Below are 25,911 nucleotides of genomic sequence, written 5' to 3'. Positions count from 1 at the left end.
AGTTACAGATTAACAGCTTTGGCAGAGGATGTTTCAAAACAATCTAGTATTGACTATGTTGCTTGGTTATTAGTGGCCACACTAATGCAGACCTATAATGATAAGGATCAAGAAATGAACTCTAAACCGGTTCCAATTAAATATTTTTCTTGATAAGAGTTGCCATGGTCATGGTGTCTCTTCATAGGAATAAAACACTAAGACAGTCATTTATAGCAAGGAGGCCCAAGGTGGACAAAGAAAGAGGAAGAGGTAGATATGGCACTGAGTGTCACCAGGTGACCTAAAGGTAGCACCTACTTGCATGGCCTTTGGCTTTCACTCTGAGTGAAATGAAAATCCTGAGACCCCTTTGGAAGAACTGAACAGACTGTTCTGAGAAGAGGCTGACAGGGAGCCATGGTGAGAAAACAGCCCCATTGGGAGACCACTGCAGTATTCCAGAACTTGTGTCATACAGGCAGAGATTCAGTGTTCAGTCATCAAACATATCCTTTATCTAGTTATGGCTGATTATTTGAATTAGTACTTTAGTCTTCAGTGAAATTTCTGTTCTTAAAGTCTTTTCTTTCTCCCTTCCTTCCAGTAAGTAATCATGTTTTTCCTCAAATCAAGTAATTTTAGAAAGAGTCAAAAGAGGTCAACTTTGGATATATTCAAGTCAGCCTATAACCCATTCCTCCAAATATAAATGACTTGACAGGAGTCTGTGGCAGCTATCAGTAAATAAAATCATTTGTATCCCTCCCACAGGCTCTGCATTGCAGTACAGATGAAGCAAAACTGAGGCACCATCCTTAGCCAGCAGGGCAACCAGCAGGAATTGGATGGGTTCCAGAAGTCAAGGAGTAAGCCGACAGCCTCAGTTGTCAACAACTTCTAGAATCCACCTGAATCTGAGCACTTCCCCATCTCTGTCTGTCTGTCTCTGCCCCCCACACACACACGCGTGTGTGTGTGTGTGTGTGTGTGTGTGTGTGTGTGTGTGTGTGTGTGTGTGTGTTGCTGAGGATCAAACTTAGAGCACTGCAGATTGTTGACCAGTTTTCATATGCTCTATGACCATTATGATGCAAAGATGTTGACTTTTAGCTCCTGGCATTAAGATCTAGTGCTTGCTTATCAGCCCCAGCACCAGAAGAACAGGAGCAGACATATTCCTTTCCCTATGCAGAAGGAGGAGGCTACAGCCACACAGAATTCCATGCTTTCCAGGAAGCTGATAGAAAGCACTACTCCTCTAAGGGCAGATTCTGGAAATGGCCCTTGTGAGAAAAGAAAAGAAATACCTTAGTCTTCAGAGCAGTGGTTCTCAACCTGTGGATTGTGTCCTCTTGAGGGGTCGAATGACCCTTTCACATGGGGTCACCTAAGACCATCAGAAAACACAAGTATCTACATAATGATCCATAACAGTAGGAAAATTACAAATGAAGCAGCAACAAAAATAATTTTCTGGTTGAAGGTCACCACAAGATGAGGAACTGTATGAAAGGGTCACAGCATTACGAAGGTTGAGAACCTCTTCTTTCCAATTAGTCTAGAAGAAAACTCTCTGGCCACATCAGAGCTATCAGAGTAGATAAAACGTGTAACCAGAGAATTGAGAGACATGACACCTTTCAGACGAGCGGGAGAGCTCTCACTTTTGATCTGCTCTCTGCCTCTGTGGAATGATTGACTCCCACTCTGTAAGTAACCTTTACTAATGAATTATTCTGTCAATTAATTATCTTTATTTTCTTTATCATGGATGACTTACCATAAGAAATCCTATCCCTTCATATTCATTTTTTTCCCCTGGTGTTGGGGCTTCCTTCCAGCCTGCATACTTCTGGCTCCTCCTTTTCCTGCTCTGCTCCCCACTCCATCTCCCTCTTCCCCTTTCTCTTTAATGGTGGTTCTGGTGATTGTCCCTAGGGGCTTCCCCTGACTTGTTCCTCTCTTGCAGCATTGTCCTCACAGGACATTTTCTTTAGGAAGCTTTCTTTGGCTGCTCTCGGAAAAGGGGCAATATATAATTCTCTGCTTCCTTTTTCTGCTTATTTTTCTCTTCAGTGCTTGTCATATTGCCCATTTTATTGACTTGGCTTGCTTCTTGGCACATACATCAGGACATCAGCTTTAAGAGAGCCAGAATATTTTCTATTTTGTTCATGCTTTATCCCTAGTGTCAAGAACTACACCTAGTGTAGAACATTAACAAATGTTTGTTGAACTAGTGAATTACTCCACAAGGTAGTAACGTTATGTGTGAGCTTGAAATGCTATACTTAAGAGGCCAGGTTTATCCAGTACTTCTGGAACAAGACACAAAAGAATCATGATAGCATTAACTTGGAGGGAAATATTTGGTGAGTTATTCATAAACAATTTCCTAGTTATTTTTTTTTTGAGATAGAGTCTCTCTCTAGTCCAGGCTGGACTAGAACTCACTATGCTATGTAGTGTAAATAGATGGCTTTCTCCCACCCTCCAGTTCCCAAATAGTCACTCTGAAGTTTATATTAATTATAAATGCTCAGCTGATAGCTCAGGCTTATTACTAACTAGCTCTTACACTTAAATTTACCCATAATTCTTATCTATGCTTAGCCACGTGGCTTGGTACCTTTTCTCAGTATGACCTTCTCATCTTGCTTCTCTGCATTTGCCGGCGACTCTCTGATTCTGTTCTTCATCTTCCCATCAGTCTTAGTTTGGTTGCCCCACCTATATTTCCTGCCTGGATACTGGCCAACCAGTGTTTTATTAAAGCAATTTGAGTGACAAATATTCACAGTGTACAAGAGGATTATTCCATAGTAATGTAGGGTTAAGGTAAGGTAGGCTGGCCTTAAATTCAAAGTAACTCTCCTGCCTCAGTATTGTAGAATATTACTTTAAGGTGTGTTATTTTTTGTTTATGTATCATCTGTTTAACTCTGTTAAGCTGTGTTACTGTGCCTGTCTAAAACAGCTGACGGTCTAGTAAAGAGCTGAACAGCCAATGGCAGGGCAGGAGAAAGAATAGGCGGGGCTTGCAGGCAGACAGAATATATAGAAGGAGAAATCTGGGAGGAGAAAAAGAAAGAGCCAGAGAGGAAGGAGGACTCCAGGGGCCAGCCATCTAGCTACACAGCAAGCCAGAGTAAGAGTAAGATTTACAGAAGTAAGAGAACAGGAAAAGCCCAGAGGCAAAAGGTAGATGGGATAATTTAAGTAAAGCTGGCAAGAAATAAGCCAAGCTAAGGCTATGGATTCATAATTAAGAATAAGCCTCTGTATGATCTATTTGTGAGCTGAGTAACAGCCCCCCCCCCCAAAAAAAGAGCAAAAATAAACAACAACACCTCAGTCTCTAAGTGCTATGACTATAGGCATGTATGTATGCCCCAGACCCCCAAATGTGGAGATTATAGGCATGAACCACTACACCTACCTCTCATCCATCATTCAGATATCTGAGTACCATGGGTTATAGGTCATTTAAAATAACCCATGGATGTGTAAAAATCTACTCATAGAGAAAATTATATCTACTGAAACACACAAAATAAATAGAAAAAGTAGCTACTCTATCTTGAGGATGCTCAGACAATGTCATACATAGTACGACTAACAGAACTGACTTGAATAGGTTAGACCAGTGCCAGAGACAACAGTGATTGGGGCTTCTCACTAAGCAGAGAGTGTTAAATAATGAATTGCAAACCAAGCAAGAAAGTATTCATACAGCCAGGTCTTGCAAAGCATTTCAGTATTTCAGTTTCAGAGCAGTTTGGAGTTAAGTATGATACAATATGCTATTTGTACAGAGATTTCTTGAGGAAATGTGAGAGGACATATTGAAAACTGAAGCCCAGTAGAGAGTCAGAGGGAACCAAAGCGGTGGAGTTAAACTCTGGGCAAAGTTATCTGAAGAAGAAAGCTCAGGACAAAAAGAAGCCTGGTAAGTGATGAGAGCCCAGTATCAGAAGCAAGTAATAGTCTGGGTATAATTCAAATGAACCAGAGTCCTGGACCATACATAGTGCTAAGGGAGAATTTATATATGTGATCATTAATCTTCTGGAGATGAAACAGAAATATGAAGTTTATGAAAAGTGCTCTAGATTCTGACTGACAGTTTAGAAATTCCCTAGAAGAATCCAGAGACAGGAGGGAGCTGCACTGGAGGTATGGGGACTTAGGGAAGGAGGGGAGCAAGAACTTCCTGCACCATCCTGCCCTCACCTTACACTTCCTTTACCGACACTCTGGTATTTGGGGAACTTGCTTCTGATTCCCTCTCTCACTCATAAATTTCCACTTTCCAACTAAACAGGCTTTGGTTTTATCTTTAATCTACCTAACACCAGCTGTTGCCGGAGCCTTCCTATTAAAGGCTTAGTCCAAGCAGTCTGATCATTAGAGCAAACACAGAGCACATGGAAGCAGCAGCACAAGGCTGGGTACAGGCTCCGGCTGGAATGCTGGGGGGAATTCAGCTCTGCATGGAAGACTTAGGGCATGCTGCTAAGGCTCTTTAAGTCTTATCTTAAATGTGGCTAAGACCTCCTCTCCTGCAGAGCTTACTAAGAAGATCAAACTGAATCCCACAAAGTGGAAAGCTTGGGGGGGGGGAGTAAAATTTATATGACTTTTATGCAATTTGTTATTGCCCATAGAAACTCTGACAATAGAAAAAATGGGCTTGGAAAACAGAAATATTTGGATATATTTGCTTCATGTCCAATTGTAATAAATGAGTATTTTCATGAATGTTTTTAGGGTACAAAACTTTGTTGTTGTTTTTTATTGTTGCTGCTGCTGCTGTTGTTTTGTTGTTGTTATGTGTTGTTGTTTTAAATAGCTTGGCTTCCTTTGTATAAACATACCTAATCTTTCATTTCATATTTTAAAAATTCTTTTGGGCCCTAGTGGGGATCAGACCCAGGACCTCAAACACTGCAGACAAGTGATCAACTCCCATGTTCCTTTTCAAAATGTTCAAAATCTAAGACACATTCGATAGGAACTGATGCATAGTCTTCCAGAGTATTTCTAGACTTAAGTTACTGAATCTAATGATGACATTCTTTAAAATGTGCCCCTGATCCAGCCCTTTCAACTTCTTGTTCAATGGACAATCTGAAATGCTGCACAACAAACAGGAAACTTCCCAGGGACTCAGATTAGTATAGAGACAGTGAAACCAGGATCTCTTCTTATCATCCCGGCAGCACACACACACCATTTATACCTTGTACACAGAAGGTACTATATAAAAATATTCTTTAAAATATCAGGAACACAGAAAAAGGGAGGGGGAAGAATAAAGCCTGATTGGGAAATGGCTTTGTGGTGATATAAAAATGATCCACGAGACTACTGAAAGCAAATACCTGAGCAATGACAAAATACATTGTAAAGACTATGGTAGGCCACCCGGCTGATGTGCTCTAGCAGCCAGCACAAACCTACTTACATCTAATTTTCTTTACAGTGTGTCACATTTTGCTGCCTCAAATACTCAAATCAAATCCACCTGTCATTGCCCTATCAAAGAGCTCCTTCCAAGTGTTGAACAAGCTAAGACAACAAGCTGATTTTAAAAAAAAAAAAAAAAAAAAAAAGCTCCAATAACCAGATCAACACATGAAATAAAACCAAAGTCAATAAACAAGAATATGAAGCCTCAGACAAGTCTTTTTGGTTAGAACACAATTCTAATTTCAGCTTAAGCTTTAAACAAATCATTACATTGACATCTGAGAGTGGGACGAAAAATCGATCCGTCCCACTCAGCAAGGCTGTCGAATATTGCTTTCCTCTGCAGACACACAAACCCAGAGAGTACCTTAAAAATGAAGTTATTCTATTGCTTTCCATTCCTTCCAGTGGCAAAAAGAAAACCTTAAGCAGAGTGCCCATCCCAGCACATTTCTGCATATAAAAGCCCTGGCGATGGAACCCTGTGGTACACAGACCCTGTGCAGTAAAATGTTCAAGTCCTTCCCTGTCAGCCAATCCAAAGCGGCTCAGGCCTGCCAGGGCGATCAGCCAGCTTTGTGGCAGTACAATGGGGTTAACCATTTCCTCTTATCTATTTAGAAACAAGATCTGCTTAGTTGTTCAAAATCACTTGGCAAAAGAAACAATGGATGATTTTCGGAAGTATTGTTTCAAACACTGCCGTGTTTCCCCCACGGAGGAGAAATATAAGCAGAGTTTTGCTTTTCTCAAACTTAAATTCAAACAAACATTTTTAGAAGCCCTGTGTGGCTATTTAGACGGTATTTCTTACAGGCCCTAGCAGCAGCTGGAGGCCAGCACTCACAAACTGCCTGTATCTGAGTGACTCACAGCAGTCATTTTCCTTCCTTCCTTCCTTCCTTCCTTCCTTTTTTTTTTTTTTTTTTTTTTTTTTTTTTTTTTTACAGCATCTGTAGGAAGCTAGAACCTCTCTTTAATTCAATGTAAGATCTTGGTAAAATTAAGCATCAAAACTATCTTTTTAGTTTCTTTCCCCAACCTATGTATTCCTCAATTTCACTTCTTTTCTGACCTCCTTCAGTATCTAAGTATCTACCCACTGTCATTAATACATACCCAACAAAGCATAAGAATTTTGAAATCATGTATATTATTATTTTGCAAGTCAGATAATACTGGCATAGAAATAGAGGACTAAAAATAGCAAATAAGAGCTGCTGTTTAGTGAACAGCTCTTTTCTATCATGTTCAGAAGACGTAGTGATGGGAGTGTTCTAAAATACTTTGTGTTAAGAGTGTAAGGAGGCCCATTATTGGAGCTGCCTAATCCCGGAGTGGCCTGCTTCTGCTTGCATTTTTAATGGCACTTGTTAAGCTTTGGGGTTCGCTGTAGCATTAGAAGTCACTCAGCAACCCCAGTTCCAACTTAAAGTATCCATTTACTGTGTTTTAAACTGGTTATTCGGTTCCTAAGATCAAATCTAAAAACCTGTTCTGTATTTCTCAGTGGCTGCTGTGAGCAATAGGTGGATATGCTTTCTTTGAAACTCTTTTCAATGTTCCTTGAGATCTGCTTAGAATAATGCCCTAGTTCACAAAAAGCACAATCAACCTGTAACCCAGCCTCCTTGGAAGCATATTGTCAGAGACAAGCCCAGCGAGGGCCACAGGTCCTCCAACGCCAACCAAGTAGAGAAGTCAAACTGCTCCCTGTCTGCACATCTGGTTCTCTGCTTTCTATGTCCTAATTAGCTTGTAATTATGCTTACAGAAATTTGCAAATAGAAAATAACTTCTCATTCTTAATTCTTCTAAAAAGATAAAATGAATAGAGGAAGAAAGCTTTAAAGTTATTTCCTCTTGATTATGCATCCGCTGCTCTCTGCATGTATTATTAGCAGCATCAACTGAGAGAACAGAAAATAACGAGCTGCCTGGTTGCTGGTGTAGCTCACACCGCTGACAACAAAAATACGCGGGAGAGTATTGTTTATAGTCATTATCCACACTGGTATTTTCCAATCGTGCCGTCATAGTGAATGAAAAGCTTTAAATGAACATTTCCATTGGAAAATAGAATTCGCTCATGTTTTTTGTACGAACATGGGAACACAGCCTTTTCCTTGCCTAGTTAGCTATTCCCACAGGTAAAAATAGACTCACATGCCAACTTGAAAGGTTGTGAAGAGCGCTGTGTGGACTGCTTAGAATAGTGCTTGAAGCTGTGGCTGTGCTCTGCCCAGTGAGGGCTGAATGGAGGAGAGAGGAGCCCCATTATGCAGCTTGACTGACCGAGCCTAATCAGAATTATTTCGGCACACTGCTTCACTACAGCTTCCGACCCGTTGAATGCTAAATGCTTTTGCCAGCCCAGTTCCAGCTCTGGCTCCCGCTGTGCCCCAGCCTTTGCAACTGTGTGACGCAGCAAGCTGTTCAAAATAGTTTTGTTTTGGTTGTTGTTGTTGTTGTTGTTTGGGGAGGGGGTGTAAATAAAGGGAGTGGGTTAAACAGGCTCTTCAAAACCCATCATCGGATCTGTTATTTATGACAAGGATGGATAACATCCCACTTATGCAGGCCTGTTATCCCACCACGCAGAAGGGGCTCTTTGAATAAAAGTTTTAGCTTATTAAGAAAAATTGAATCACTACCACCCTACCCCCACCAAAAAAAAAAAAAAAAAAAAGCCATCCCTTCTTTAAGACCGTGGTTTGGGGTATCTCATTTTCAACTACTAGATTATTAACTTTTCTTATCCTACTTACTATATTCTTAATTAGGTAGCTCAAATTTGGGGACAAGAAGAGTGGCACCTTAGGACCCCAAATCACAAACTGTGCTTTCTGATTCTCAGATTCATCTCCCATGTCTTCATCTGTCTATGTCTGGTGTGCAACTGACTTTCACATGAGATGACGACATCCATAAAGCGTAACGTTAGATGTTCTTTCTTACACATACCCTTCACTTAAATATTAAATACACAGTGAAACATTTTTCAAGAAAGAGGAAACACTTTTCAAGAGAGATCAGGAAATTTAAAGGTAACTTCTCCCCAAATGTCATAACTCTAAGGTGCATAATACCTGTGTAGAGCACTTATACTCAGTATTTCCATGGCCTGGTCTGTAAAACAGGGCTAGTTCGATTTTCTTCTTCACAAAGTTGTTCCAACATAAATGGGAGAATATTCACAAACCACCCAAACCTGTCCCTTCATGTAGTAGACATGTTAGGCTAGTGTTTAATAGAGAAAAATAAACCAGATTCTCTGGGTGGAAAGGTGAGTCAGTGTGCTTCCAGACACTCCTCCAGAACGGAACAGATCCACTCTGAGCTCATCCACCTTCACAATCTTTTGTCATCATTATTAGGTTCTGTTTGGTTTGGCTTTTGAGACAGGTGCCATTATCCCAAGATGCCCTCAAACTCACTATGTAGCCCAGGATGATCTTGAAAGTCTTTTTGACCCTCCTATCTCTACCTGGAGTCCTAGCCTGTGATTCCACATTGAGTTTATGCATTGCTGAACCAAGGGCCCTATGCATGATAGGCAAATGATGGGATCTATAAGCCTAAGTGCCCCTTGACACACATGCTGCCATATTTGGACTTCTCTCTTCTTTTTCTAGATCTAGGCCTTGCTTAAGTCTCCATAGCACCAGAATCTCTTCTCACAAATACCAGAACCTCTTCTCAAAAATCAGGTGACCGCGCTGCAGTTAGGCAGTTAGGCAAGAATAGATAATCCTCATAGCAACATACCCTGTTGGCTGAACAACCCATGATTAAGAAAGTCCCCTCCTTGCTTGCACCCCCCACCCCTTTCCCTCACCTATATATGCCTTAAGAGAAAAATAAAATGTTGGAGCTTGATCAGACATCCTGTCTCGCTCTCATTCTTTGTGTCTCTTGTCCCTCTCATTCGCTGGCCCTCCCTTCAGATCCCTATTGAAGACTCATTCCCAGTCTTTATTTAAGGGTTGTTTTTTTGTTTTGTTTTGTTTTGTTTTTTAAGTTGTTCCAGGTTACATCTACTGCCTTTCTGTGCAGTGTTTTATAACTTTTCATACTGCAAAATGTTGACTGCTTTTCATCTGAATTTCTGAAATGTAGCAATAGCTGGTTGGCCGTGACTAAATTTTGGCTAAAATATCCATAAGCTAGTTCATGAGAATGAGTGAAACTAAGTCTCTCTCTTACACTCTGACGGCTTGGCTACACTCAGATACTGGTGGAATTAAAAAGTTTGCTTCTTGGCGCTGTGGATCTGCATAGTGGAGGGAGGCAAATTCAATGTTGTGTCACTTGGTAAAAATGCTGCAAGAACCATCTGCTTCTGTAAACAGGGATGGAGATCCTGGCATCCACAGGGTCTAGAGACACAGCACCCTGCCATCCTATTGCCTTTTCATGAGTTACTAATAGGCAAAATGCCAAAGTTCTAGAAAGCAAGCTAAGGAGAGACTGAAAAGAAACAGGTTTTTGAGGAGTGAATAGGTACATTTGTAGGTATTTTAGAGAACAGAGATTGGATCTGTGTGAACATCTACACCACCAAAACATCAGACCTGGGACCATCTGCTTGATGCAGGCAGAGAAGCAAATCCTCACATTCACTGACTCTTCTGTTAGCTTTGTCTCCATTCCTGGCTCCCTATCACACCCTCCCTACCTTGTTTAGAGTACTTACAAAGCACTGCTTTAAAAAAGGAACTCTGAAGCCTGGTAGTGGTGGTGGTGGTGGTGGTGGTGGTGGTGGTGGTGGTGGTGGTGGTGGTGGTGGTGGTGCAGGCCTTTAATCCCAGCACTCAGGAGGCAGGGACAGGATGATCTCTGTAGTTTGAGGCCAGCCTGGTCTACAAAGCAAGTTTCAAGACAGCTAGGGCTGTTACAGAAAGAAACTTTGCCTGGAAAAACAAAACAAAACAACAACAAAAGAAAATGTAGGTGCCCCTACATACCTATTGTTGTACAACAGGGGTTTCAGGGGTTCAAGAACCCACACTAAATTAGATTATCACACTTCACCCATCTTCCCTTCCCTTAGACAATACTATAGGAAAGAAATTTCTGCACAATGACTCATCTCCATTTTATCAGGTTACCTTAAAACTGTTGTCGAAACATGTGCATATATGTGCACAAGAGTAAATGACCCACAGCTAAGAAGGACACCCTTCTGCTGTCCATGGAATGTATTCCCTCCCTGGTCTGCTCTTCCCAATCCTCACTCTACTGACCCTATCTGTGAGTCTTGGTTGATCTGCGAATCTTGTTGAGAATCAATTGATCCATGAATCTTAAACTAGTCCCCCTGAACAGGTCTATCACGCTGGCCCCAAACACAGCTTCCCGATTCCACCTACAGTTACAGTTTCTAGACATGTCCTTACTCTTCCTCATTTGCTTCAATCTCTGTCTTCCATCTACATCTGGATCAAGTCCATTCACCATAGGAATAGATTTAACTGAAGATTCCAGCTATCCTGAAAGCTCATTTTCTAGCACTTACACGTCATCTTCCATACATCGCCTTGTCTGGTCATATCATGTTTTTTTGTTGTTGTACAATTCTCAGCCAAGTGTGGTGGCACACATCTATAATCACAACACTTGGGAAGCTGAGGCAAGAGAAGTGCAAGTTCAGGGTAGCCTTGGCTACTGAGTAAATTAATGGACAGCAGCACAAGAAACTGGGGATATGATCATGTGATAGAGTACTTGCCTAGCATGTGTGAGGCCTTGGGTTCAACCCTCACAACAGAAGGAAAAAAAGTTATTCCTAACTTATAAACTATTTCTGTAAATTCTTACATCAATTCTTGTACTTCACATTTAGTAGGTACCTATTATCTGTAAGACCCACCCGTGACTATTAGACATGGTAAGTGACTCTGTTTTCCTGAATATGATTCTGTGTATGATCTTACATATAATTACAGAATACATACTCATTACATTCAAATAGAACTGTCTTCACCTTTTCACCTACTGATGGGCATGAATATTGTGGAGCTAGAATCTGTTAATTTATAATCTTAATATTAGTGTTGGTGGGCACACTTTCAAACCACAGATTTTACCTCATCAGTACAATACTGAATTCAACTTCATCTTGACCACATCATACAAGTCATGATCACAAGCTCTACCGAGCAAGAGTCTTCTGCAGTGGTGTGTTTTTCTTCACAGAACAGATAGATTTTCTATTTTTCCCCTTCATAACAATTGAAAATTGAGTTCGTCTTCAATTCATCACCTGGCTGGTTCGTGTCCTGTGCATCTGTTCCGCCAGCTTCTGTGCTTTGCAATTTCCCTGCAGAGGCAAGGGGCTGGCTGGCTGCCCAGGAGGGAGAGGATCTTTGAAAATGCTCAGGAGAATGCAGCTTTGGCTATTTTGATCTCTCTTCCATCCTTTGGAGGAGGACGGGGCCTAGCTGCTTATCTCACAAGAAAGTCTTCAAAGGTGCAGCAACTTCTTTTGTCTCTTCTGAGCCAGGCCCAGAGGAGGGAAGTGGAAAATGCTTTTCAATGTTTTCAGATTTACTGCTTTCCTCCGGCTGATGCACAGACCCTGACTGTCACTATAAACTGACTGCACAGTATCTTCCATTTATCTCAAATTACATTCCTGGGAGACACCACGACTCACACATAGGAAGATACATGACCTGCATCTCTCCAATAAATGCCCACAGCTGCCCTTGGTTGTCCAAATTCTTTGTTTCTCCTTTTTATTTTCCACAAGGAACAGAAGGCCCCTACCTTTCACGGGGATTAATAACAAGAACAAAAGCACATTTTCAATGACCTATCTCAATTCCAGACACTATTTCTGAGAAGTCTTCTCCATCCATCTCTGATTTGAAGTGACCTTACACACCAATGCAACCCCAGGCTTGTTAGGTGGATGTATCGGTCTAGGTGAGGTGCCAGTGGGCAATGACCTCTGCTCCATTCAAACCCTCTCTTGCTAGTTAAAGGTTTTGCTGACCTTATTTTCTGTAGTTAATTACTCATATTCAAAAGGTTGTCTATTACCCATGATACTCATTTGCATAACTGAGGCAGGCAAATCCATGACAGGACCTTAAGCTTCTTCCACCCGCCAAGAGTCCGTTCTCGGCTGTCTAATCCAATTTGATGCTTTTCGTGATGGAGCGTCTGTTATTCGGCATGCTTGCAGCCATTTGTACATACTGGGAAGAAAGGATGCTGTGTTTACAAAAATATGACAATGGAAAGTGTAGAGGTATTTTAAAAGGATGCAAGTCAGAAAGATGAGCAGATTTAAAAGGAACTATACGAACTAACAGCTAAAACAATTTGTCTTTCAAACAATTATTATCCAGGAGAGCTTTTTAAATGCCGGCTGTTGATTGCAAGGATATGAAATGCTAGAAGCCTCTCCTGGTTTGCTGGATCCACCCTTGGTGCTGTACTCGCCAATCACACTTCCTATCCTGCCAGATTCGCCTAGAAATTAACTGAGTCTCAATAATTTTCTATGAGGAAACCCTACCTAATTCTAGGTAGATCTATGGAATCAGTGCCTCTCAGTTCCTTTTAACATTTTCTGGATACAAAGTAAAATTCAGAATGCAGGGTCAATTTTAGCTCAAAAAAAGGGGCAACTTTCATATTTTTCTTTAAAAGTTCAAATAAGTTACTTACAAATAAATAGTGAGAAATACATTTTCAGTTGATTAAGAGATGATTTTAAGGCTGGAGAGGTGACTAAACAGTCAGTAGTCCCTGTTGCTCTTCTAGAGGGCCCAAGTTCAAATCCCAGCACCCACACTGGATGGATCAGAACTTCCTGTAATGCTAGCTCTGGAGAATTCATTGCCTTCTTCTGGCATCTAGGGGCACCCAAACAAACACAGGTCTTTCTCTCCCTCCCTCCCTCTCTCTCTCTCTCTCTCTCTCTCTCTCTCTCTCTCTCTCTCACACACACACACACACACACACACACACACACACACACACAAAATCAGTAAATGTGATGATAAAAATCTTTTAAAATGCTCCATAGCCGCTGGGCGGTGGTGGTGCACACCTTTAAATTCCAGTACTCGGGAAGCAGAGGCAAGCAGATCCCTTTGAGTTCAAGGCCAGCCTGGGCTAGAGAGTGAGTTCCGGGGAAAGGCACAAAGCTACACAGAGAAACCTTGTCTCAAAAAATGCTCCATAGCTTCGGCTGTCTCAGTGTCCTTAGGGCTGAGGTTATAGTTGTACATCATCGCCACATGCCTCATTTTGCATGAACAGTTATGGCAAAGATTTTAAGCTCACATTTAAACAAAACTACAATTTAGAAATTAGGACATAATTTTTACTGTCTATAATTATATGAAATCAAGAATAAAGCTGAGGGAGAAGACAATATGGAAGACTTGCTGACTTCACAGACACACTCACTCTTCTCCCCAAACTCCTCCCAAATCTATTCCATCTTTCCTACCCACCCAGCTTTGTGTTCTCTCCTATTTCTTTTAATTGTTATGTGTATGGGTATTTTGCTTGCACGTATGTCTATGTACCACTTGTAAGGCTGATGCCTAAGGAGGTCAGAAGAGGGTGTCAGATCCACCTGCTACTGGAGTTGCAGATTGTGATGAGTCACAATGTGGTTTCTGGGAACCACAGCTGAGTCCTCTATAAGAGTAGCAGGTGCTCTTTACTGTTGACCTATCTCTCTAGCCAAACTTGCTTTAAAAAAAAAATCTTTTAAAACCATCACATACAATTTGTGCTGCCCATTTGCCTTTTAATGTGCGGCCTTCCATTGAATGTGATTGACCGACCAGGGGTCACACACTTAAAGAAAACTGGCTCTTTCTCTATAGCAGCTCTCAATTGCCAACAGCTCCTGACTTAGGGGCTGGACTTCGTGTCCTCTTTCCCTCTCCATGCTGGCATTTGTGTGATGGGAGTGTGTGCAGATCTTGCCTGTGTTGTCACAAGTGCTGTGATTTCATATGTGCAACCGCTTTAGTGCGTCCAGAAAACACTTTTACTGTAGGCCTCCACAAACCTCCGGCTCTTACAATTGTTCTATCCCTCTTCTGCAATAATCTCCGAGCCTTGGGAGGAGGGCTGAGGATCCCATAGTCTCTTATTCTCCACATTTTGACTGGCTGTGGGTCTCTGTGCTAATTACTATCTACTACAAAGGCAACCTCTCTAATGTGGGTTGAGAAATGCAATAATAGAGACCTGCTCCACAAGTTGGAACCCACGCGTGGCATCACTATTTGGGTCAAGAACCTGTGGCTAGACAGGTCATAGGCCCTAGAGAAGAACCTACTACTATCATTCTGCTAAGTTGATTTAGTATTAAGCCAACTTCTAATGACTTATCACTAGTCCTGTAGATTACGTTATCTCTCAGTCTATGGGACTTCTAATGAAACAGCTTAGCAGGGCCTGCTGAATAGGGGGCGAAAAATGTGAACCCCTGACATACTTAATCCCTATAAAGAAAAAAATGGAGAAAAGATTGAATTCAAATAAGAAAACTGATTTTTTTATTCTTTATAGTATAGGTTAAGTATTCTTTATCTAAAATATTTAGGAAAAGAAGTCTTCTAAATTTTAGGCATTTTCAGATTTTAAATATGAGATACTTAGAGGTAGAACCAAGTCTAAACAGGAGATTCATTTATGTCTCTGATATCCCTCACATACAGAATCTGAAGATAATGTGTGTGCGTGTGGTACGTGCATGTGTGTATGTGGGTACATTCGCCTGCTTGCCTTGCTTGCTCATGCGGGACTCTTTATCACTTCCACCTACTTTTTTTTTTTTTTTAGATAAAGTCTCTCATTAACTTGCAGTTTTCTGTTTCAGCTAGACTAGATGGCCATCAATCCTCCAATATCCTCCAATCTGACTCGCCAGCATCAGGATGGCTGGTATACACCCACACACCCTGCTTTTTACTTGGGCTCTGGGTTACCAATGGCCAAATTAAGGCAATCTTAAAAGTGAAGCTATCCCTGAAAAAAGGGACAGTTATAAAACCAGAAAAAGGAATGTAATGGTGGAGTGTAAATGATGGAGCCCAAGATTTAAGCATAAAAATAAGACATGTCAACTACAGGGGGCTGTTAGAGTCGCCATGGACATTAAACACGGATGATCTGAGTTCTATTTAGAAATGTTTCTTTGAAGCATATGAACAGGATACATTTGTGAAGTTGCTAAGGATACTAGCTGTGGTAGTCAAGGCAAACTTACAAAGCCTTGAAGGGGGATGGGTAAGAGATAATGTAAGATTATTTAAGAGGCAATGTTAACACAATTTAGGCGGAATGGGGGAGATCTAGAACTCTCAGATCCAATCTCTTCATTTTGCAGATAATAAAACTGAAGGCTTCACAGATGAACTTACTTAAGAACCTAAATTTGTGCTGGGCATGGTGTCTCCCACCTATACTCCCAGGACTCAGGAGACCAAGCAAGATCACCAGGAGTTTGAGGTCAGCCTGACTACATAATAAATTCCACAATAGCCTGGGCTATAGAGTGAGACTCTGTCTCAAAGAAAGAAAGAACAGCTGAAAGAGAGGTGGGGGGGCAGGGAGTCAGTAAGCAAGCATACAAGCAAGCAAGCTAAATTTAACAAATGGCAGAAAGAAGACAAGTATTTGAATCCACTTCCTGCAGTCCTCGTGTGTGTGTGTGTGTGTGTGTGTGTGTGTATGTGTGTGTGTGTGAGAGTGTGTGTGTGTGTGTGTGTGTGTGTGTGTGTGTGTGTGTGATGTTCAGAAGTCTGTGTGGTGTGTGGAGGCATGTGCATATGTCTGTACATGCATGTGCAGGTCAGAGGTCAAAGTGCTGTCTGTGTCTTCTAATCACTCTCCCCTCACTTTTTGAGCCAACAAATCTGGAGCTTGTGGATTTAGCTAGATTAGCTGCTCAGGAAGCCCTAAGGACATGAGGCTCCACTTTTCTGCCTCCCCAGGACTGAGATTGCAAGCATTCACAACAGTACGTGGCTTTGACAAGGGTGCTGAAGATTAAACCCAGGTCCTCATGCTTTTGTGGCGGTACTTTATTATTGGGCCATCTCTCTATCTATAAAGTAGTATTTCACCACAATATCTCGTGTGAATATGTGTATAGGAAAATTCCAGAGGAGAAAAGCCAGAAAAGTAACAAGAAGACATGGTCATGAACTTTAGGTGATTTTCCTGTGAAGAAGTACTATTAAACAACACTGTAGAGATGATTTTGTCATAACATATTAACCCACAACTGTACTCACGATATAGTTAATTAGCTAGTTAGTTCTCCTAGGTTAACTTTAAAAATAATAATATAGAAACTTATTTTAAGACAAATAGTCTTTCTTTCTCCTCTTGCTTGGTTGTAAATAGAAGACCAAATGTAGAGGCTTGTCATCTTCTCATACAGTGATGGTGTTCTTCCATCCAGCTGTCCACATTTGGAAAGACACATGACTAAAGGGAGAGGCCAGACAGGCCCTTTAATGTCAAGAGCTTCCCAACCCAGCAGCCTATAACTACATATGGCCACCAAGCACATAGCAACACGGCCAGTCCACAAGGCTATGTATTGTATGAGTATATATTGGCTGAATTTTTAAAAATTTAGTGAGGGAAAAGAAGTGATGCATCTCATTTTTTAAGATTCATCATTGCATGATAAAATGATAATGCTTTAGGTTTACTAGAGAAAACTGATTTAATTCATTTCCCTTTGCTTTTAAAATTAATGTGACTATCAGAAATTTTAAAACTTCAGACAGGGCTCAAATTATATTTCTATTGGATTGTGCAACTCTAGAAAATTTACAACATATTTTGGAGTGAAAAGACTTTTAGAAAACATCACAACTGCCAGGCAAGTAGTTCAAAACCCATTCTCTCCAATTCCCTACGTCCTGAGAAAATAAAACACCGGTTTCTATCTCAAAGTATAGAAAGAGAACTATCTCCTGAGGATTTGAGCCCAAAACACCTGCTAATGACTAATATTTCTTAACTAACCATCTGATATCAAGCCCTGGCAGATTATGAGCTCCAGAAACATCTTCATGGTTAAAAGAGATCCAAACTTGGGTTTCCAAAGGGGTTTCTTTAAGCCAGAACCATTTTGTCAGCATGGGGCCTGGCAGGGTGTTCTGAGCTTCTTCAAAACCTAGCAAAGCACACAGCGTAGGACCTTCCTCTTGGTCCTGAGAGCTCTCAGTTTGGCTGAGCTGACACAGTCCTCTGCATCCCCACTCTGCCCTGTGGAAAAACCCACCTCGATACTTTGTGCATACCCCAATCCCATCTCACCAGGAATGCGCTCTGTAAGGTTGGGGAAGCACTTTGTATTCATTTTTGTGCTCCTGGAACACCAGTCAGTATAGAGTCCGCACCCAATAAAAGAATAAAAACTATGAGAGAATGGCTTTAACGGTGCCTCTCAGGATCTGGTACATGTCCCTGCTGGAAGGTGCCAAGAATAAAGGAGGATCAGAGAAAGACAGACTTGAGAAATAACGCTTCATAGGCATAAGGAGTCGTGTGTGTGTGTGTGTGTGTGTGTGTGTGTGTGTGTGTGTGTGTGTGTGATGAATACGTGAATATGTGTGTAGGAAAATTCCAAAGGGGAAGAGCGAGCAGGGGAGCAGTATGACATGCTGAGAGAGGTGAGCTCTGTTAGACTAGAGTTAGGATCCCAAGGAAGCAATGAGAAATTAGCCTTATCTGGCCATCAAGGAGAATGTGTAAGTAATGCTTAGGCTGGGAACACAACCTTTATAAAGATTTAATCTAGGGGACTGATAGGATAAGAGAAGTACATGAGGGAAGAGCATTCTCTGGCTTAAGAGAATCAAAGGCAAAAATAGCACTTTAAAGGGCTTTGGGGTAATGAACGAGAGAGAGAGAGAGAGAGAGAGAGAGAGAGAGAGAGAGAGAGAGAGAGAGAGAGAGAGTCACCTTGAGCTTGTTTTTTTAAGGAAGTTTGTAGACTTAGAACTGGGAAGGTAAATACGGGCAGCCAGGGGGCACATGAGCTATAAAGATGTACATTGGCCACATAAGATGCAGGAAATTTTTGCTATGTAGGAGGGTATGTCCTCCGTCCCTCCATTCTTTCTTTCTTCCTTTCTCCAGCCACCCTCTCGCCTCTTCCTTTTCCTCCCTTCCTCTATTTCTCCTTCGCTTCCTCTACAGTTTAACAACTCTGAAATCGCATCACCTTCCAGCAAACGGCCTGTCATACTCTAGGTTGCAGCATTCCTCTTTCCACAGTGTTACACAAAGTGGGTTACTTACCGAATAAGGAACACCCTCTTCCCGCCAAGTAGGACATGTGCTGAATTCAGGAGCTCATCCATTTTGCTCATGCTCCAAGACTCCCCTGGCATTCTGAACAGTCCCTGGCACACTGCAGATGCTTTATAAAAACACTTGATCACGTGTGGGATTGTGGGACTAAGTACCATCCTCTCCGCTTTCAGGAGCCACAATCTCCTCTCCAGGGAAAGGAGATTTTGAGGACTCTTACGGGAGAGACTAAGCCCATCACTGAAATGGGGAGGGACACAAGGCAACACTAGTAGACCCAAGGAGCAGCAGCCATGTTGGACAGACTGGATCGGAGCTTTCTCTGCTGAGCATGCAATTTTTTTTTTTTTTTAATTGAAATAAGTTACAACCTCTTATGTGTTTCATTTCCATTTCTGACAACTCAGAAAAAGGGCTGAACCTAGGGAGGGTGTATTAGTTACTGTTTTGTTGTTATTGAGACTCGAAAAAAACGACTACTTAAGGCAGGAAAGATTTATTTGTCTCATGGTTTCAAAGTGATTGACCCATGAGTTTGGGGTCCATGTGCCTGGATAGAACACATAGTACCTGCAGAGTATGGTAGTGGAAAGAAGTTTGTTTCATGGCAGACCAGACAATGAGAAAAGGGGATCTAGAACTCCATTGGCTTTTGCCTCTTCCCCCTTTTTTTCTATTGGGCCCTCAGCCCCAGAATCATGCTGTCCACACTCAGGCTGGCAATTTCCTCTGCCATCAAGGTTAATAACTCTTTCTGGATACATCCTCACAGACATACCCAGAGATGTGCCTCATCAATATCCTAGATAATTCTAAACCCAGTCAAGCTGACAATTGACGACTAACCATCAGAGCGGGGCATAATAAACTTTCCAATACTGTGACAGACTTAAATAATTAACTGAAGATTTATTAAGGTAAAACAGTAATTATGATTGTAGATTGTAGAGTAAGTCATAAGTCATACTGAATCCCTTTGGCTTTTAATAAGCCAGTGAAGGGTATTTTTATAGAGCAAAATGAAATATATGTTTAACAAAAGAAAATATTTGTCTCTTTGTGTTTCCAGCACAAACACTGTGATGCAATTACGTAGACTGCACAGACTCATTAATCACCCAGAGTGAGGTTCCCAAACCACACTTACAGAAAGCACAAACAGCTGTGTCCTCATCTCGCCACTACCCGAGGGACCCTTGAAGCAGAGATTAAAAGACCACTCACTCCTGGCTGTGGCATCGTTAGTGCTTGAGTGGCACTAATAACAAAGCCACCCTAAGTATGGATTAGTGCCATTATTTTGAAGAATGTTCTGCTTTCTAGGAATTGACTTCAGACTATTTCTGCACAAGTCATCAAAGGTTTACAAATTTGCTTTGCCCGTAAGTCAAAGTTATAAATTTTGCTAACCTAGAAGCAAAGATGACATCTTATTGTCAAATCTCTGGAGACCACCTGTCTGTTAAGATAATGAAAACTGCAGTGTTTCTTCTGCAATATTAAGAGCATCTTAATTACCTAGTCTCCAGTGAGTGGCATGTGTATAAATTCTATGTACAGTCCAACCCAAGAACAACTGAGCAGACTTCTGTTTCAAAGTCAATGGGAATTTTCCTTCAAATGTAGCAGTTGGTGGCCCAATGTTAGAACTATTAATGAAAGTAAATATATAAAATTACCAGGTTTTCCTACAGTCAGACAGGTTACTCTATCTGTGATATATTTTATTTATATTTACAGTGCTATGAAGAAAATGATTTGGCATATGGCATTTCTGATGGTTGCCATTAAAAACCACATATAGACACATTTTTAAGTTTTTATAATTTTTTATGATAATGTTTTGCAATAGTATCACGGCAATTAGTTTTCATTGAAAATTAATTTTTGCTCCCTATTGGTGAAAAGCCTGTTCCTTTCCTAACATTCCAACTTTAGAAAAATAGCATGATCCAATTGTTCAAATTATAAAATTGAGAGTCACCCTGGGCTGTTCTTTTCTCCATACCCATTTTTTTTCACAGTAGCTACAAACATCTGTACTATGTAAATTTTTAAACACCTTACTATTCATTCTAACATCAGCAAATCCCACGGTTATGCTTCTAGACTCCCCCCAAACCCATCTATTTCTCTCCTAGCCTTCTACAGAAGCCACTATTGTCTCTCACCTTGGAGTCTGAAACAAGACCCTCTACCGCCCTGGTTTCCCCTCCAGCCTCCTACAATAACTCTCACCATAGAGCCTTCATCCAGTAACTGATGGAAACAGAAGCAGAGATCCACAACCAAGCACCAGGCTGAGCTCCAGGAGTCCAGTCGAAGAGTGAGAAGAAGAATTTTATGAGCAAGGGGCATTAAGATCATGATGGAGAAACCTACAGAGACAACTGAACCAAACTAGTGTGAACTCATGAACTTTAGGGCAACAGTTGTGCAGCCTGCATGGACTGGACTAGGTGCTCTGCACAAGTGAGAAAGTTGTGTAGCTTGGTCTGTAGGATCAGGATCCATCCCTAGTGCAGGAGCTGGCTTTTGGAGCCCACTACCTATGATGGGACACCTTGTACAGCCTTGACACAGGAGGAGGGGCTTGGACCTGCCTCAACTGAATGTACCAGGCTCTGCTGAGTCCCCTTGAGAGGAATTACCTTGTCAGAGGAGGGAATGGGGTGGGTTGTGGGGGAAGGCTGGGGGCAGGAGGAGGGAAGAGAGGGGGAATCTGTTCTTGGTATATAAAATGTATAAAAATTTTCTTAATTAAAAAAAGATAATAAAAAAAAAAAAAAGCCGGGTGGTGGTGGCGCATGCCTTTAATCCCAGCACTTGGGAGGCAGAGGCAGGTGGATCTCTGCGAGTTCGAGGCCAGCCTGGGCTACCAAGTGAGTCCCAGGAAAGGCGCAAAGCTACACAGAGAAACCCTGTCTCGAAAAACCAAAAAAAAAAAAAAAAGATATAAACTCATTCTGGAAACCTGCCACTGGTTTTCCATTTTTCCAGTGTATGATTTATTATCTGATGCTTGATTTGAGGCTATAAACTTTTCATAAAAACAGGAGGCTCTTCAGACTTACCCCAACATCCTAGAACAAACACATGGCACATTTGCAACATTTATTTATGAAAAGAGCAAAGGAATGAATGAACGAATGAATGAATGACATCCTTGCTGTGTCTAAGTACCACGTAAAGTTTTTTATTTACAATGCTGCTTTTGACCTCCAGCAACCACATATGATGTAAATTAGGGATGTTATTTCCACTGTACAAAGAAATGCCAGTTCACACACAAGTAAGGGGCAGGCTTACAAAAAACAGCAAGTGCAAGTCCATTTCTCCCCACCCTACCTCCACTTTAAGATAAAATTTTATTATCTAGTCCAGACCAGCCTTGAACCCACCAATTATCTGCGTCTATGTCCTGAGTGCTGAAATTGCAGATATTTGCTATTGTGCCTGTCTCATAACTCCATTTTAATGTATGATAGTGTGCTTGTCACATGATATATTTAGGTTTGGGTTTCCTCTCGTGGGAAAAGGTACAAAGAAAATGCACATTTTCTTCCCATAGCCATTTATATTAGAGAATCCTGAAAATGAATCACAATTATTGAGCTTAAATTACTGATATTAACTCAAATCTAGCTATAAAAATCTACATGTAGAAATATTTTATATGCTTTATAAAATTTTATACATTTTGATTAAATTTTTATTGAAAATCAATGTTTTCATTGATTTTCACTATGTATTATTGAGTGAAATCTACAGCAATGCATTAAAATGTATAAATATCAAGTGAGGCTACCAAGCAATATATAAATGTTTCAATATTAGAAAGTATATTAAAGTAATATACCATACCAATTAAATGAGGAAAACTATATGTTCATCTCATTAAGCACAGAAAATATTTAATAAAATCCAACATTTTCTCCAGATAATGCCTTTAGAAAACTAGAAATAGAAAACCTCTTTAACCTAAGAGAGTTTATCAAATAGCTACAGAAAATACTACAGTTTATAGCGACAGTTTAGAATTGTTGCATTTCAAAAATCAAGATCATGTCACGTGTGGTGGCCGATACCTGTAATACCAGCACAGGAGGGTGAGACAGTAGTGTCTGGAGTTCAAGGCCAACCTCAGCAATGAAGCAAGCTTGGACTATAAGGGGGCCCTGTCTCTAATTAATTAAGGACAATATAAGGGGGCCCTGTCTCTAATTAATTAAGGACAAAGTTGTCCTTAATTATCATTCCTACTCAATAGACTACTAGAAATTCTTGTTAGGGAAATCAGTTTTAAGAAAAGGGGTTCAAAGCAGAAGTAATAAAAATTAAGAGCTCAAAGCAGCAATATTTATACACAATAACATTTGCTACAAAAAAAAAAAAAATAAAGTGTCTACAGACGTATTGACAGGATTCATCGAGATTCCAGAAATTTTCTTGGCTCTAAGTGCATTTTAAAAAGTGATTCGATTTCTGCACGCCAATAACAAATGATTTTAAAATGCACATTTAAATGACATAACAATATACAAAATACTTGGCTGATTCTATAATGCTTATTAAGAAACAAAGAGATAATAAATCTTTAATGATGCAAATGTGATGTGAAGATAAAAAGCGATTGGGAAGGGGAGATGCAAAGCAGAGCCTGCGGCCTCTGGGAAGAAAGAGGGCCACAGAGGCCAAGAGGGCAATCCTACCTAAATTTTGATAATTTTAGAGAACATACTTATCACTGTACCAAGAAAAGGGTAGCGAGAACTGTGTATGTGATTTATAAATAATCAGCTAGGGGCCCAACTGTGAGAAGAAAAATGATACATGTTCCCTTTGCTCACATGGCTCCAAACAAAATAGATTTGATTATGGTTTAAAAATATGTTTAACTGGCAGCTACAAAAATATAGTTTAAAATAAAGCTCTATGGGCCAAATAGGAATCACAGGGCTTGACTTAGATTACGATATGATTTACATGCACAATCATGAATCAGAATTCCTTAGAAACCGAATGCTCCTGGACAGGAAGTGATCAAAAGGGACCCTGAAACTCCTGCCGCTCACCTGATATGATCTCTGTGGATGGAAACCTTGTGTCCTTCCAAATTCCTATGTTGAAACCCTAATCATCCATGGACCTTAGACACTGGCCTTCTGGGAAGGAATCATGTCAGGAGGGTGTGGCCCACTTCTGGGAATAGGGCCTGTATAGAAATGCAGGAAAAGTGATTCCCGTTTTTCTCTCCACTCTCTCTGCCCTGTAAGGACACATCTCGAAGGCAGCCATCTGCAACCAGAAAGAGAGAGGCCTTCCCTAGACACTAAAGCTGATGGCACTTGGATCTTGTATAAAATACTTGTATGAGCTACCCAGTACGTGATATTCTGTTAGAAAGCCAAGAAAGACTAAAGTATCATGGAAGAAAAATGAGAGGCAAAAGGTCTTATTGTTTTGTTTGTTTTTTTCAAAATAGGGTTTCTCTGTGTAGCCCTTGCTGTCCTAAAACTCATTCTGCAGCCCAGGCTGGCCTGAATCTCAGAAATATGCCTGCTTCTGCCTCCCAAGTGCTGGGATTAAAGGCATGGGCCACCACCACCCTGCTGAGAGGCAAAAGGTCTTAATTCAAATTTTCACCTTGTAAATACTTTAAGCATAGTTTACACTTTCTCACATAGTTTACACTTTGGGGGGGGGTTGCATTTTTTCAAGGTCTTTCCTCGGGTTCTCATCTTTCATAAGTCACTTCATAGAAACAGTAGCATTATAGGGCATTCTTTCTGTTAAGTAAACACTATAGCAAGCCATTGTGTTAGATTGAACTCTTGCACTAGGCCCCAACAGATGCAGTGGGTACACAAAACAGAGACTTCAAGGCTAAAGTTCTGAATCAGAGGCAACAGACAAATTTCGTGAATGGTCCAGTTCCAACTGACCTCACAATCATGTTCCTTCTGCTTCAATTCTTGCAGAAAAATAAAATTACCTGATGTTATGGTGCCTAACATTATCCTTTAAGTTACTATACGTAAGAGATCTATAAAACAAAATTGCCTCTTAACTTGTAAACACTGCTTGCCCAAGGACAGATAATTTCCTAGAATGCTGGGGGCTGTTCTCCTAAATGCCTGGGCTGTACAACTTGAACAAAACTGTTGTTTATGCGAGGTAATGGTCACAATACTAACTGCTGCTTCTGCTTCTAGAAAGAAAACTTGTTTACTCTAGATAACCAATACACCTACCCGCAAGACAAATGTTTGCTAAGAGCTCATAACTGCACGGCACTTAGGCCTGATTGCACCTAGGTGAGATATATGTCTGCAAGAAGCCTTATGATTTTTTTTTTCTTTTATAAACCCTGAACTAATGCAGCCTGAGGATATACTCAGGATGGGAATCCTGAGTCTTGAGTGTAGCTCTGGTGCCAGTATCTGCTGAACAAAACCTCTTCTTTGTTAAAATTTACTCTTAGTCAGACTGATAAATCTCTGATTCCAGACACATAGTAATGTTAAGTAAATCTGCTATTTTTTTTTTTCATTCATCTATTTCTCTTTCTCCACTCTAAAAGGAAAATAACTTTGTTGGCTTATTTTCTACCTCTCTCTCTCTCTCTTCTCCACAGCCTATTGGAATACACATTTCCTTTTATGGAATGAAGTATTGCCTGAATCTAGAGCCACAAAATGAATCCAGTCAGAATTCTGTTGCAATTGCATTTCTTGACTTTCATTCAGTGGGACTCACACTTGGTCAAAATGGAAGTTCTCACCTCCCTTCACTTGGACTTAGAAATCTTTGTTTACCTTAGATACCATAGTGGGGTTGGAAAGGACTCAGGGACTCAGAGCTCTTCTTCCTTCGCCCTTCAGTAAGTTCACTTCCTCTATTGAATAAATGCACCTACAGATTCTGACCTAAGCAGTTGTCTTAGTTAGGGTTTCTATTGCTGTAAAGAGACACCATGACCATGGCAACTCTTACAAAGAAACACTTAGTTGAGGCTGGCTTAAACACTTAGTTAAGAGGTTTAGTCCATTATCATCACAGTGGGAAGCATGGCAGCACACAGGCAGACATGGTGCTGAAGAGGCAGCTGAGAGTTCTATATCCAGATCTGCCAGCAAC

At 40.8% G+C, this 25,911-nt stretch overlaps 1 protein-coding gene across 48 annotated transcripts in view; it reads right to left on the bottom strand.

The window, feature by feature from the left end:
* Nrcam (neuronal cell adhesion molecule) overlaps positions 1–25,911 on the bottom strand; it is a 280,815-nt gene that overhangs the window by 152,695 nt on the left and 102,209 nt on the right. The gene's annotated exons all lie outside the window — the stretch shown is intronic.

The sequence above is a fragment of the Peromyscus leucopus genome, chromosome 14 (assembly GCF_004664715.2).
Source record: "Peromyscus leucopus breed LL Stock chromosome 14, UCI_PerLeu_2.1, whole genome shotgun sequence".
Lineage (NCBI taxonomy): Eukaryota > Metazoa > Chordata > Mammalia > Rodentia > Cricetidae > Peromyscus > Peromyscus leucopus.
Note: the sequence above shows the minus strand (reverse complement) of the source record. Positions and strands in the feature narration are given on the sequence as shown.